Raw genomic sequence first — 13,678 nt, 5'->3', positions numbered from 1 at the left:
AAGCCCCTAAATTAAAAAAGGTTACAGCACACTTGCATTTAGTGTCAATCTGTGTGACGCATCCAACAGTGCTTTTTTGCCCTCTACATTACACATTGGACAGAGGTCTGCAACCTGCAACTCTCCAGATGTTTTGGAGTATGACTCCCATAATCCCTCACCATTGACTATGCTGGCTAGAGCTGATGGGAGTTGTACTCCTCATCATTTGAAGAGCGAAGGTTGCAGCTCCCCGACTTAGGATGACACTGCATAAGGCCATCTATTGTCTGGTGAAGACATGTGTATCCCCGTTGCTCCAGGATAGTGGTCTGCCTGGCTCCAAAATGACCCCCAGAAAAGTGCTTAACCTTCCCAAGTATCAGTAGGGACCACCTTGTACTGGCTCCGCCCATCCTCCACGCACTGTTTATTGCCTTCATGTAGGTCACAGGGACTCACCATGGTTGATGTCAAAGTCACAAATGTCACATCACCCTGGGGACTGAAACCTCAAACCACATTAGCCTTTGCTGACATAACACGATGTTAGAGGAGCCAAGGGATGTCCATGGACTTAAGCGTGTAAACCCATTAATTAGTAGTGCTGGTCCAAATAATTTGTGTGAACTTCAAACTATTCAAATTGACGGTAGTTGGACACAAGATTGAACCTATGAAAAGTCTAAACCAAATATTTCTGATTGTATTGTCTTGGGCAGCTTTCAGAGGGGCAGGAGCATTTGGGGGATACAGGTTTTAGAGATTTTTTTTTACAAATACAAGCAAATAAAAAATGAATCATTCATTTTAAGAATAACATAAATAATACAAATTATAAAACGATATATAGAAATATAAAAAATAAATATAGAGGTTAATATAATTAGAATTTAAAAACACATATGTATTGGGTTGGCGGAAAACAGAAGTGTCCCTGCGCGCTCTTCTGTATGTTGGTGCCAGTCAAAGCGTTGTGCAACACCACCTAATATTTTTAAAAAATACAAAAGACACAAAAGTGTCAAGACCGAACTAATGGTTTGCTCAGCAAGAAAAGGCAGGATGCCACAGTGTAATGCCACAGTATTTTCTTTATTTAGATCCAGCAGGCGACAAGTAGGACGCCAAGTCGACGCGTTTCACACCAACCAGGTGCTAGACCACCTACAAAGTGATACTTGCCCCGACAGGAAATATAAGCCCAAACAAGTCCTTGAGGCGTCGTTGTCAAGACGGGAAAACACAGAAAAAGAGGGCGAGGGCTAGGAAGCGGAAGGGGATGGAATCACTCATCAGGAAGAAAACCATACAGAGAGCCCCGGGGGTGGGCTCAAATTCCATCGCAGGAGAGACCTGCACGCTATGGAGGCCGGGCAAGAAATACATGGGAGCTCTAATATGCAAGTGTGTAATTTATCCAAACACTAGTTGCCTAACAAACAAGCACAGGTTCGGAGAATGGCCTTGAATTATGACTATGTCCAGACTAGATTGCATTTCAACCGTGTCAGGCGCAGCGTTAAATGAAAAAGAAATGATTTGCCATGAATTCCAAAAAAAAGCCATACATGTTCCAAGGAAAGGCAGGACCAATCTCACGACATGTGGTGTACCTACTTTAACAGATTGGATGCATATATCGGATGATGGAGCTGCAGTGACTGATATAAACCTGCAGGACTTTGACATCGATCCGGAATGTCCCGGTACAAGCAAACTAAGTTCAACCCTCCTCTTCTAACTGGGGGTTGCTCAGAGGCATTACACAATCTGGTTATAGCTGATTTGCAAGAACTCAGGACCAATGGTTTTCGTTGAAAATATAGGGCCTCATTACCAGCATGCAGGTCCGGTAACAACTCCGGACTGAGGTCCGGTAACAACTACCGGACTGGCACACTCCGAGTCTGCGGGTGGCTGCTGTCCCGCCCACCAGGCCTGCCCTGGCGGGTGGGACGGCACCCGCACGCAGACTTTCCGGGAAGCACCAGCACCGTTATTAGCGGTGCCGGTGCTTCCCTCATCCCCATTCCCATTGAGTCTTGTGGGACTCAAATAGGAATGGGGATTTACATTTTTTCGCTGCCTGACTTCCAGGAACATCGGGGTCGTAATCCCCCGGTGTTTCCGTGGAGCCAGGCGCTGGAAAAATGCACGAGTCCGGCGGCAGCCTGCTGGTTTTACCGGCACGGCTACCACTGGACTTGTAATGAAGGCCTCTGTGTTTAATGAAAAATCTGTGTTAAAGGGACGTTATGTTTAAGTTGCACTAACAAAACGCATCACATTCAGTGAGAAAAACATTTTAAAAAACAAGAAACTTGTCAGTCATGGTAAGCTATGCAACCATAACTTGTGCCACCAGTCATCAGTGATGCCATTTGTGATGTCATCTTTGATGTCCTGGGTGTTAGTGTTAGCAGTGCAAGGTGGTGGCACAAGTTATGGTGTCCTAGCTTCCCATAACTGGCACATTTCTTGGGTTTTTCAATTTTACTTGTAACCATAACGTCCCTTTATCAACATCTTTTCACTGAATTTGTTAGGTTTTCATTAGTACAACTTAACCATAACGTTCTTTAACAAAGTTGTTTCACTTAATTTCATGGGTTTTTCCCGGTGCACTCCATATTTTACTCACTTATAACATTTGTTGTAAACTTTACATAAAAAAATAATTTTGCCCACTATGCAGCAGTTCCGTCCGCGGATTTACCTGGCTGCTGGAGGCATGAGCTCAACCCAAAAACACAGGGGACAACACCATTTTTATGTTTTATTTCCACAGAAACAATATAAATAAATCAACTTTGCTAGCAATTAATACAACACAATGTCCATCTATACACACTTATATCTTTTCAAATCTAAAATATTATACTTTTACACATTACACAATGTTATGTATTATATCAAATCCTGTACACCTCATGTTGTTAAGGTTTTCAATCAGGCGACACACCCTGGTCTCAGCCTAGTATGCAGCGCACGACTGAAATGCTTATTTATTTATATAAAGATTAAATATTTGAGAGATACACCACTCATATACACATTCTTTTCAAATACCTCAGGTCACGATGGACCAGGAACCAGGCTGGTGGGTAAAGGTAATATGTATTTATTTATTTAAAAATTCAAAAGAAATCATACATGTTTTAATAAATGGGGCAGCAATCACCAATGTGATGATAATAACAGCAGGAATGTAGGCACTGTACTTAATAAAACCATTTAGTAACACAGATAGAAAACACCAGGGAATAGAAACACTTTTGGATTTTCGGAAAGATAGCACTCAAGTGAGGATTTCACCCTGCAATGTTCCCTCAACCCACAAATAATCACTTCTGAATGGATGTAAGGAAGCAGCAGGCAGTTAGGAATATGAATCTGGAAACATAATTCAAATCTAATTTTCTCTCCTCAAATGAGAGTGAAAGACGGATTTGAAATCCTTGCAATGTTAAAATGACACTCGGGAATGGCTGAATAAAACAATGAATGTGTATAAAAATCTTGAAACAAAAACAATTCTTTACTGGAGCAACACTGGAAAGATACTAGCAATCACAAGCAATGGATTGAGCAATAGCATACAATTCGAAATTTAATGGAAGATTTAAAACAGTTTATAATCAAAATGACACGTGGGAACGTTTGCAAATATTTCGATTCCTGCCTGGAGTTAACCAAACGGTTTTGATTTGGAGTGCGGTTTTTTGTTGGGGTGTAGCTATTGATCTTTCTTAGGTACAATATGGATGTAGAATTAGGTATCTAGCTGGTAAATTGAGTTAGTTATGCTGGATATAGTGAGGTTCGTTTTTAGGAAAATAGAGCAGAGAAAAACAGAAAAGCGACTTTAAAATGGATTGCAAACTTGACTTAAACTGGATTTAATGACTAAGGAAAAGAGATTGTCACCAGTGAATCTCCACAGTTTCGCAGCCGTTGTACCCTGTTTCCTTTATGGAAAATTAATTTATTTAATCAAAATCACAAATGATTTATATTCTATGCAAAACAAATATGAAGAGGTAAATCGGTGGTGACACAAGGAATCAAAGGTAGGGTTTAACGGATAATGCTGACAATTTAAGATATCGGGATCAGAATAGGATAGCTTAGAGACTGGGATAGAACAAAGCAAGACAAGGTATACTATGGTTTTCTATGGTTCCAATTGATACTCACAGTCCACTTTTTAGTTTTTGGATTTTGGACTGTCAAAGGTTCTGGTCACTACCCGATAAGGTGCCTGGCAAGACAGCTGGGCAGTTCTGGTCACCAGAGGGCACTGTACTGGCACTGGACTGGCACTGGACTGGTCACTGGATACTACAGATAAGCTAGATGGCAGATTTGCAGCAGGCATGCATTTAATGATCAGCAAGCCAGGTTAATTCAGGATGCTTCCCAAAATACCACAGCTTTTCCTTTGGTTATTGGGATTACTTTAAAATTGAGGCCTAGCTGAAGCAGGATCAGTAATGCTTGGCCTTGTGGTTGGGATCTGGAGTCTAGATAGATAAATGCGAGATGAAGACAGGAACAGACAGGAACAGAATGTCGGCGTAGGAAATCAGGAATCAGTGTCTCCCTGTGTGTTGTCAGGGGCTCTTATTTATAATGCCTAGTGACATCATAACAGTATATGACTGGGGCAGGCTTTACTAGACCCGCATCTAACAAACCGGATTGGGCAGGGGTAATGTCTCCACCTAGCTTTTTGCTGGTTGGATGGAAAAATTATGTCAGGTTTATGGGGTGAGTCTTACAGTGTCCAGAAACCTCCCATAGCTACTGGAACCAAAATCTAATTTCTCCACAAACATATATTTACCGAGTTGCAACCTCTTAGCAAATCAGATACACAGGTTATATATTTTGTGCATCACATTTCAGTCTAAACCTCCATTCCGTGAGGCCTGGTTTCACTCCTCTACCAGTTTTTCGTGCTTTTCAATTGGATTTATATCACTCAAAATTCTAAAACTTTATACAGAAGTGGGGATTGTCATTAGGGATTTATATACAAACATTTACATTTGCAACGTGCATGTTTTTCTTGTAATCCAACATATATCCCCTTTTCTTTCCACAAGATATCAATATATTCTACCAAGTTTTAAAATAAAGCCCATAAAATTAGATTTAAATTTGCGAACTTTTTACATTTTACTAATTCGTGCTGCAGAGATAAAACGTTTTAAAAGTTTCTTTATAAGATAGTCTTTGTAACCAAAAGGCAGTCCCTTTGTTACTAGATCCTGTTTTTTTTTCTTCCTCCAACTGGGAGCAACTGTCATTTCCTTCAAGGCAAGGGGGGTTTCCCATCTTAATTGAAGGTTTTATTGCCCCTTACACTTGACAGGTTAGTGTCCCAGGACTTCCATTGTTTGGGTCCCAGCAGAGACAAAAGTCTGTTCAATGCCGCCATTATCAGGGGGTTGTCAGTATCTGCTGAGTGTTTTTATGATAGACCCCTTCACCTTCGAGGAGGTTTCATGGCTGTCAACTGGAATGACTGTTTTTTCTGAGAGCTTGCAAATCCAGCCCATGTGCTTTAAACTCTTTAATTTCTTATTTTGGGTCTTGAATTAAACAAACCTGTGAAAGAAGATATGTGTGTATTATCACCACTAACATAAACCCTTTACATTGCAGGTTTTTATGCAACAATTTATTTTTAAACAGGCCATTTTTTCTCCAGCCAGAAAAAGACAATTTTTCCACATGTGTTAAAACTGTTAGCATTTCTTTCTTTAATTTTGGTTTTGCAGATGACTCAGATTGCTCACACTGTCTTTTCAGCTGTAGTCATTTCCTTGAAGCAGGAGTTTTATCTAAAGTATAGATACATTTACACTTGACCTGGCTCAGATATTAAAAATTCTCTTTGAACTGCTGCGCCTGGATACATTTTGGTAAGAAATAAACGCGTGTTCCTGTGCGAGTGAAAAGAAAGTTGCTTCTTAATTTCTCTAAGAGTTGGTTTGACTGGGCCTGTCACTCAGGAATTATGCCTGGTTTTGGTAAAGCACAGGGTCATATCCTGGGCATGACAGGGCTTTTTACTCACAGTGGTTTCAGAATGAACAGATGGAATTATGAAAAACAGCATTTTGAAAGGGTGAAAATGTTTCATTTTGAAGGGGAATATTGGGTTTTCAGCAAACCAATACTGCCTCTTGACTTAATTTCACTTATGTCTATCAGTACTTTATAGATTTTGGACAGGATTCCCTTTCTTGATGGGGCTTCGCTAATGAGCTTCTCAAAGGGAGTGAGGCGTCTAGATATCTTGGGGAGCCACCTCAGGTCGGACAGGATACCCTTCGGGCAAAGGTTCTCAAAAAAGCTCATGTAGTCCACCCCCAGGCACTCGGACAGGGGAGGGAACTCAATAATTGGACTCCCGGGAATAGTTGACTAGCTCTCTGTAGGCCATTTTCGGACCATTTTTGTGAGTGGAGAAAGCCCCTTCCACCAATCTCCAATGGGCGACTCCCACACGGAGCTCAACGGGGAAGGCCAGGAAGAGAGGAGTTTATTACTTCTACCCTTTTTCCATATGCTGCATAGGACAGTGAGAGTGGGATGCCTCCTAACGTGGACAGGGATAGCGTTTGTCGGTCACCACAGTAGATCTCTGACTTTCTTTGGGTGAGTACTCAGGTCTTTGATGTAGACTAGTATGTGCCTAGGTGATCTCTAAGGTTTTCTAATATGACTCGAAGTTGGGCTGCCTTGTAGTGCAATCAGAAGTCGGGGAGCCCAAAGCCACCAAACTCTCTAGGCAGGATTAGCGTTGTCATTTTAATTCTAGGCCTCTTCCCGATTCCAAATAAATTTGTTTATCAGAGCCTTTAATTTGGCAAAAAGGAATTCAAGGAGAGGGGTAGGGAGGGTAGAAAATAGGTACAGCAGTCGGGGAAGTGCATTCATCTTAACTGTCACCATTCTCCCAAACCAAAAGAGTGTCAGGGGGGCCAGCGGGTTAAGTCTGATTTGATCTTCACCAATGTAGGTGAAAATTTGTGGATTACTAACGTTGCAAGGGCCCTAGGGATTTTAATTCCCAGATATGGGGTCCCTATGTTCTCTATTCTCATCCCACCTAAGGTTCTCATGTCTCTAGTTGCAGAGTCGTCGATTCCAATGGCCATTATGCTAGACTTGGTAATATTTATTTTCAGGCCAGAGAACCAACCAAATTGGTTTCTTTGAGAGAGCAGTTCCGGCAATGACTTATCTACATCTTTCAAGGAGTTTAGGATATCATCTGCAAACAAGGAGAGTTTGAATTCCAAGATACCACAGCGAATTCCAGTGAATTCTAGAGAGGTGGAAGGGGACTGAGATAGTGCTGTTAACTGCCACTGTGTCCATCAGGTCTTTATAAAGGGCCACAATCCATTGTCTAAAGTTGGTACCAAATCCAATTTTTTGCAGGACCTTCCCCATATTGCACCATTCTACACGATCAAAACATTTCTCGGAATCTGTTGATACCAAGCTCTCATCCCCTTATTTTGCACCCTGTGCATTAAGTTGATCGATTTCCTAATATTATATGAACCCAGGCATACCGGGATAAACCCTACTTGGTCCCCGTGGACCAGGGAGGGCATTGTGTGATGGGGTCTATTGGCAAAGACTTTTGCCATGATCTGTACGTCAGTATTCAACAAGGAGATTGGGCGGTAGGATTTGCATAGCGATGGATCTTTGCCGTCCTTTGGGATAACAACTATGAGGGCTGAGAGCATGTATCACAGGAGGGATCCAGTTTCAAGGGTGTCATTATGGATCTTGGTCATAAAGGAGGCTAGGGTAAAGCAGAATGTTTTAAAGAATCTAACTGTGAACCCATCTTCCCCTGGAGCCGTACCACCCTACACTTTGCCTATGATATTGAGAACTTCCTCCTCAGTAAAGGGGGCCTCCAGGGCATCTTCTTTGTCCGATGACAGACAAGGGATGGGGAGAGCATTTAAAAATTGCTCAATGTGGGGGCCTTCATCATTAAATTCGGCCGTGTAGAAAGTTTCATAATATTAACAAAAATTCTTGTGCTATCTGGGCGTAATCTAGGGGTTTTTCGCCTCTCTCTGATTGTATTGCTGCTAGCCTCTTAGAGTTTCTCTTCTCCCTTAACCTCCATGCTGAGATTTTGTCAGCTTGCTCACCCTTGTCCATGTGTTTTTGTTTAGGAACGCCAATTGACGTTCCGTTTAGTGGATGAGGAGGGCCTTTTGTTCTGCTCTAAGCTTCTGAAGTTTCTCCTCGTCTCCAGGCTGCATTTGAGACCTTAGTTTCCCCCCAGTTGCTGATTTTCTATTTTGCCCCTAAGTGCAGACTCTTGTGCTGCTCTTTCTCTCTTCCTATTGGCTCCCACTACTATTAAGACTCCTCGGATAGTAGCTTTTAATGCCTCCCACACACCCGGTACCCCCACCTCACCATTGTCATTGAAGTGAAAGCATTTCAACAGTGTTTGGGCTACCCCTTTATCTTTTAATAACAGGTTGTTAAATGACGATTTTGTATTATATTTGTCTGAGAACCATTCCCCTAATCTGATTCTAATATTAGGATGCAGGCATAAGAAGTTGTGCCCCGGCCTGACCCCACAATCTTTACATTGATTCTAACCATGTTGTGGTCGAACCACGGTATGGACACCAAGTGTCCCCCTCCACTGTGCCTGCTCCCCACGCACCAATGATGGCCTCCTCACCTCCCCTACCCTCTCTCATTCCCTCCACAACACACGCTGTTTCCATGACGCAGTTTGCTTTCAAATGTCGGTTATTCGTGGCTATTCTGTCCATAGCCGGGGCTACAGAAAAGCTTTGTTTTGCAAACTCAGTCCCTAGACCCCCTCTAATTTGCATATTTCCATTGGTGTCCTCTTACCCCCACCTTTAGACCAATGGCATGTGCATGTTTTATTACCTGCAAATGGCTTTTTTCCTGCGTTTCATTTTCAGATAACCTCGGCTATATTTCCAAAAAACCTCAGTTTTGGCAATTTACCCGAGATATAGCTAAGGAACCCCCTTCTCTGTCAAATATTTAAAAATAATTGCATGGAATAACCCCAAACCACAAAAGGGCCTCCAGTAAATGCTTCATGCCCAAATTGTTTCGGACCTGGTCCAAATCTGTCCTGTGGTATGGGCTGTGCAGTCCGGCAAAAATTGACCTTTTGCCTGTGGGAAGTAGGCCACAACTTTTCTTTTTTTTTCTCAATAACTTTTTTATTTTTAATGAATCTTTACCAAACACTTTTCAGTCGTGGGGGAGACCATGCGTCCCTAATTGGCTTCATATATATATATATTCAGTGAAAAAACTTTGTTAAAGGGACGTTATGGTTCAAAGTAAAACCGAAAAACCCCTGAAATTCGGCAGTTATGGTAAGATAAGCAACCATAACTCGCGCCGCCACCGTGCACTGCTAACACTAACACCCAGGACATCAAAGATGACATCACAAATGTCATTGATGACATCACTGATGACATCACGTGGCTGGCTCTCCCTTTTTTTCCTTTCCTGACATATCTAGGCCACATGATTTTCTTCAGTAACAGTCAGGAACTAAAAATTGTAAATTACTATATTCGTAGACTTATCCTTCAAGTATGTTCTTAGAATAATTCCATTATGGTCCAGTCATATCATATGAAACATATACATAGGAGAAGTCACAACCTTGAAAGACAGCAATCCTTTTTGTGCATTAAAATTATCAGTAGATTTATCAGCACTTTCTGATACTTTTGATGTTTTTTTATTACTGTACTTTCCCTGTATATGCACATATTTTTATATGTTGTACTCACACTATTTTCCTTAGGGTCCAGACACATCATGTGATATATATAGATAGGGTAAGTAACAGCTTTAAAACAGAGCAATCATTTCTCTCCATAAAGGTAATCAGTTAGGTTATGAACACTTTCTGCTACTATTGCTGTTTCTTTTTCCTACTTCAATTCCCTTGTATATATTCATATTTGTATGTGGTGTTGTCTCTTTGTGATTTGTGTATAATAATGCAATTATGTAGTAAGTGGGTTTTATTACCTACTTATCACAAGTTTCACTGTACGCAAAACTATAATATGAAAACAGTTATTTCAATATTCAACATGGCAAGCTTATGAATGTTGCACCTCCATCATGTATGCTGCACACAATGCCTATGTTTCTACATGAGTACCTTAGTATACTGGATTGAAGTTAATAATAGAATGCTATTTATATCAATGCATAGCTTAATGCACTGATTAGCACTTGATATTTTTTCCAATAATCTTTGACACTTTTTTTTTATTAACATTACACTAAGAATCCCTTGTACAGACTTTTCATGAAAGGTAAATGCACATGTGATGTCATCAGTGATGTCATAAATGACATTTGTGATGTCATCTTTGATGTCCTGGGTGTTAGTGTTAGCAGTGCACGGTGGCGGCGCGAGTTATGGTTGCTTATCTTACCATAACTGCCGAATTTCAGGGGTTTTTCGGTTTTACTTTGAACCATAACGTCCCTTTAACAAAGTTTTTTAACTGAATTTCATAGGTTTCTAGTAGCGCAACTTAACCATAACGTCCCTTTAACAAAGTTTTTTTTACTGAATTTCATAGCTTTTTAGTAGCGCAACTTAACCATAACGTCCCTTTAACATTTTCACTGAATTTCATAGGTTTTTAGTAGCACAACTTAACCATAATATCCCTGACTTCATATACATGTAACATAGAACATACTAACCTCCTCGTAGTGATTTTCATGTCCGCGGATTATCGCCATGTCCGCGGACACATCAAAAATCTGAGCGTGGTGAATGTAAATTTAAATATTGTGCCCCATTTCACCTTTGAAGTTGGCTCTGAAAAGAGCCGTTGTTTTTTTTTTTTTTACAGATGCTTGACAGACACCTGTTATTTTGTAATTTTTTTCTTGTTTTTTTTTCTTACTTTACTCCTAAAATCTTTACATAACCTTCTCCAAAGCAACCCTTATATTCCAAAATAGAAAGGCATTTCCCGTAAAAGATAAAGAAATGCCATCTTCTTTAAAATTAACAGCATTACTGGCATCAATATTGTCATTGTTACAGAAGAACATACCAGCTCTAAGCATGAAGGCACACATGCCTCGGTTGATGACACACCTAGCAATGTTTTGCTGAGGACAAAAAACTGAACTATTGTCCCATATTGCCCTAGGTAGTAACTCCTAAAATCTTTACATAACCTTCTCCAAAGCAACCCTTATATTCCAAAATAGAAAGGCATTTCCCATGAAAGATAAAGAAATGCAATCTTCTTTAAAATTAACAGCATTACTGGCATCAATATTCTCATTGTTACAGAAGAACATACCAGCTCTAAGCATGAAGGCACACATGCCTCGGTTGATGACACACCTAGCAATGTTTTGCTGAGGACAAAAAACTGAACTATTGTCCCATATTGCCCTAGGTAGTAATCCAGAAAAAATTACTTTCGCATTTGGAAGGATCTTCATTACAGCTTGAACCAAGCGTTCCAAATCAGCCAACAAAGTAGGGGCACTGACGTTGCCCAAATGGAAAGCACCATAGTACAAAACTACCACATGCCTGCTGTTCATCGTGGCCATATCCTCACAAACTTGTACAATTCCCTGTACATTGCAATCAGGCACAGTGCTCCACACCACCTCCACTCCTTTTACATCAATGTTCTTTGTAACATGCCTGCATTCAGCGTACTGCTGTAAACCATGCAAAAACATGTCTCCGAGCACCAACACCCTGACTTTCTCCACTTCTGCCATCTTCACCACACACAGTCTCTTTCAACACAAATCCACAACCTCGACATCTGATTGGCTGATCCGTACAGTCTTCTTTCCATGTTGGATTTCCTGGAAAAACCTGGATGTAGCACGCTCTGTCCACGAACAGCCGCGGTGTCCGCGGAAGGCGTCCACTTTACAAATAATTTAACCGGTCTATAGACGGTCAAGCGCTCTACTCCCTGTGCCACTTCACTGTAGCCTGTCAAATGGCACAGCGAGTACAACGCTCGCTTTGACATCCGTGCACAGCTTGCTAACGCAAGTTCGAATTCCGGCAAGGCCAAACTCAGCCTTTCATCCTTCCGTGGTCGATAAATGAGCACCACACACCGTGGTTAATAATAAGCACCGCTTAGATACCTCACGGCTCTTAGCGCTATATGAATGGGAAAATATTATTATTTTATTATTAACATACTTCGTTCCACTATCTTCGATAGCAAATAGTTTCACGCCCTAATAAATAAAATGATGATTTTTAATGAAGATCGGCTGGTGAGACTAATTTATGTTTTTTAAAACAGGTATGTGGCCTCATTTTGCCTATGTCACGATTTACAGACTCCAGCGGATGGGGTCTTCAACTGCCAGGTGCATGTCCAAATATGCAACTTCATGACCCTCACCATTTTATGGGACAATCGCCAAGGACAAATATGCCCTTATGCAGTACTAGCGGCTACAAACAACATATCAACCAATAGGGTGGTCTAATGGCTCGTTTTTGAAGCAGCCTTCCGATTATCAGAGCAACCATTTACTGCTTTTATCATAAACCAACACCCTCTGTACCGCAAAGGAACATCGCGTGCCTCAACATGAACTTTTGCGGATCGACAACAAAGACAAATGCAAATTGCTGAATAGTCTCTAAACATTTGATGTCAAATAAATGTACTTTACAAAATTTACAATCTTGCTGTTTGCTTTCAAATCACTGTTTCATATTCCGAATTGTGGCGCGCTGTGTTGTGACATAATATGTGTTGTCTTCCGGGTTCTGTGTAAAGTCACTTAGGACTGGAGAGGACTGGACGCGTTTGATGACGCACCCTGTAACATCACGGAGAGAGGCGGGGAATATGAATGCTTTGATAATATCAGGCTTAGGGGCGGGAGATATGATTTAGTGTCGCAAAAGCAAGTCAGCCAGGTCAATAGCGCCAGTCATAGGATTATCACATAATGTCGGCGCACACCAGCCGGATTTATCGTTTCTTTAGTGGACAAAAAGTCGGTTGACGCCCATAGGAAATTGTACTATTAGCGGACAAAAGGAGTGGTCTTAAAACACTTTCACCCTGACAATGAACAATACAAACAACGTTCTCAGAACACCCCCATTTTGTGTAATTGCAACCATTTCGGGACACCGTGAGTGTTCTTAGAACACATTCAACTAGACAGATTACAATACGGACAGCGTCCTGAGGACACCCCCAGTTTGTGTATTTACGAACAATTAAGTACACCGCGAGTGTTCATAGCTCATTTTTACCTTCCTTGTGAACAAAAATGACACATACTCCGTCCTCTAAACACCCCACCATTTAGTTTATTTACAAAATGTCAGAACAGCCGTGTTCCCCGCGGACAAATCGAACGCAACAAAAACGTCTAGCACATAAAAAAACAAAACATTGAACCTATCTCATACTCCCCCCACCCTCCCCAAACACTCTTACACACCAACACAGGGCACTAAATACAATTTTTTATCCACGTTTCACCGCTCTGTACGCGGTCGACGGCGAATACAAGATGGCGGGCGCCACAGAAAATCTGACGTGCTCCACGCCCCTCGCTGTCTAATCAGCGAACACGTCAC

This window comes from Ambystoma mexicanum, chromosome 4q (assembly GCF_040938575.1).
Source record: "Ambystoma mexicanum isolate Mex_15411 chromosome 4q, UKY_AmexF1_1, whole genome shotgun sequence".
Classification (NCBI taxonomy): Eukaryota; Metazoa; Chordata; class Amphibia; order Caudata; family Ambystomatidae; genus Ambystoma; species Ambystoma mexicanum.
This window is presented reverse-complemented; position numbering follows the sequence as displayed.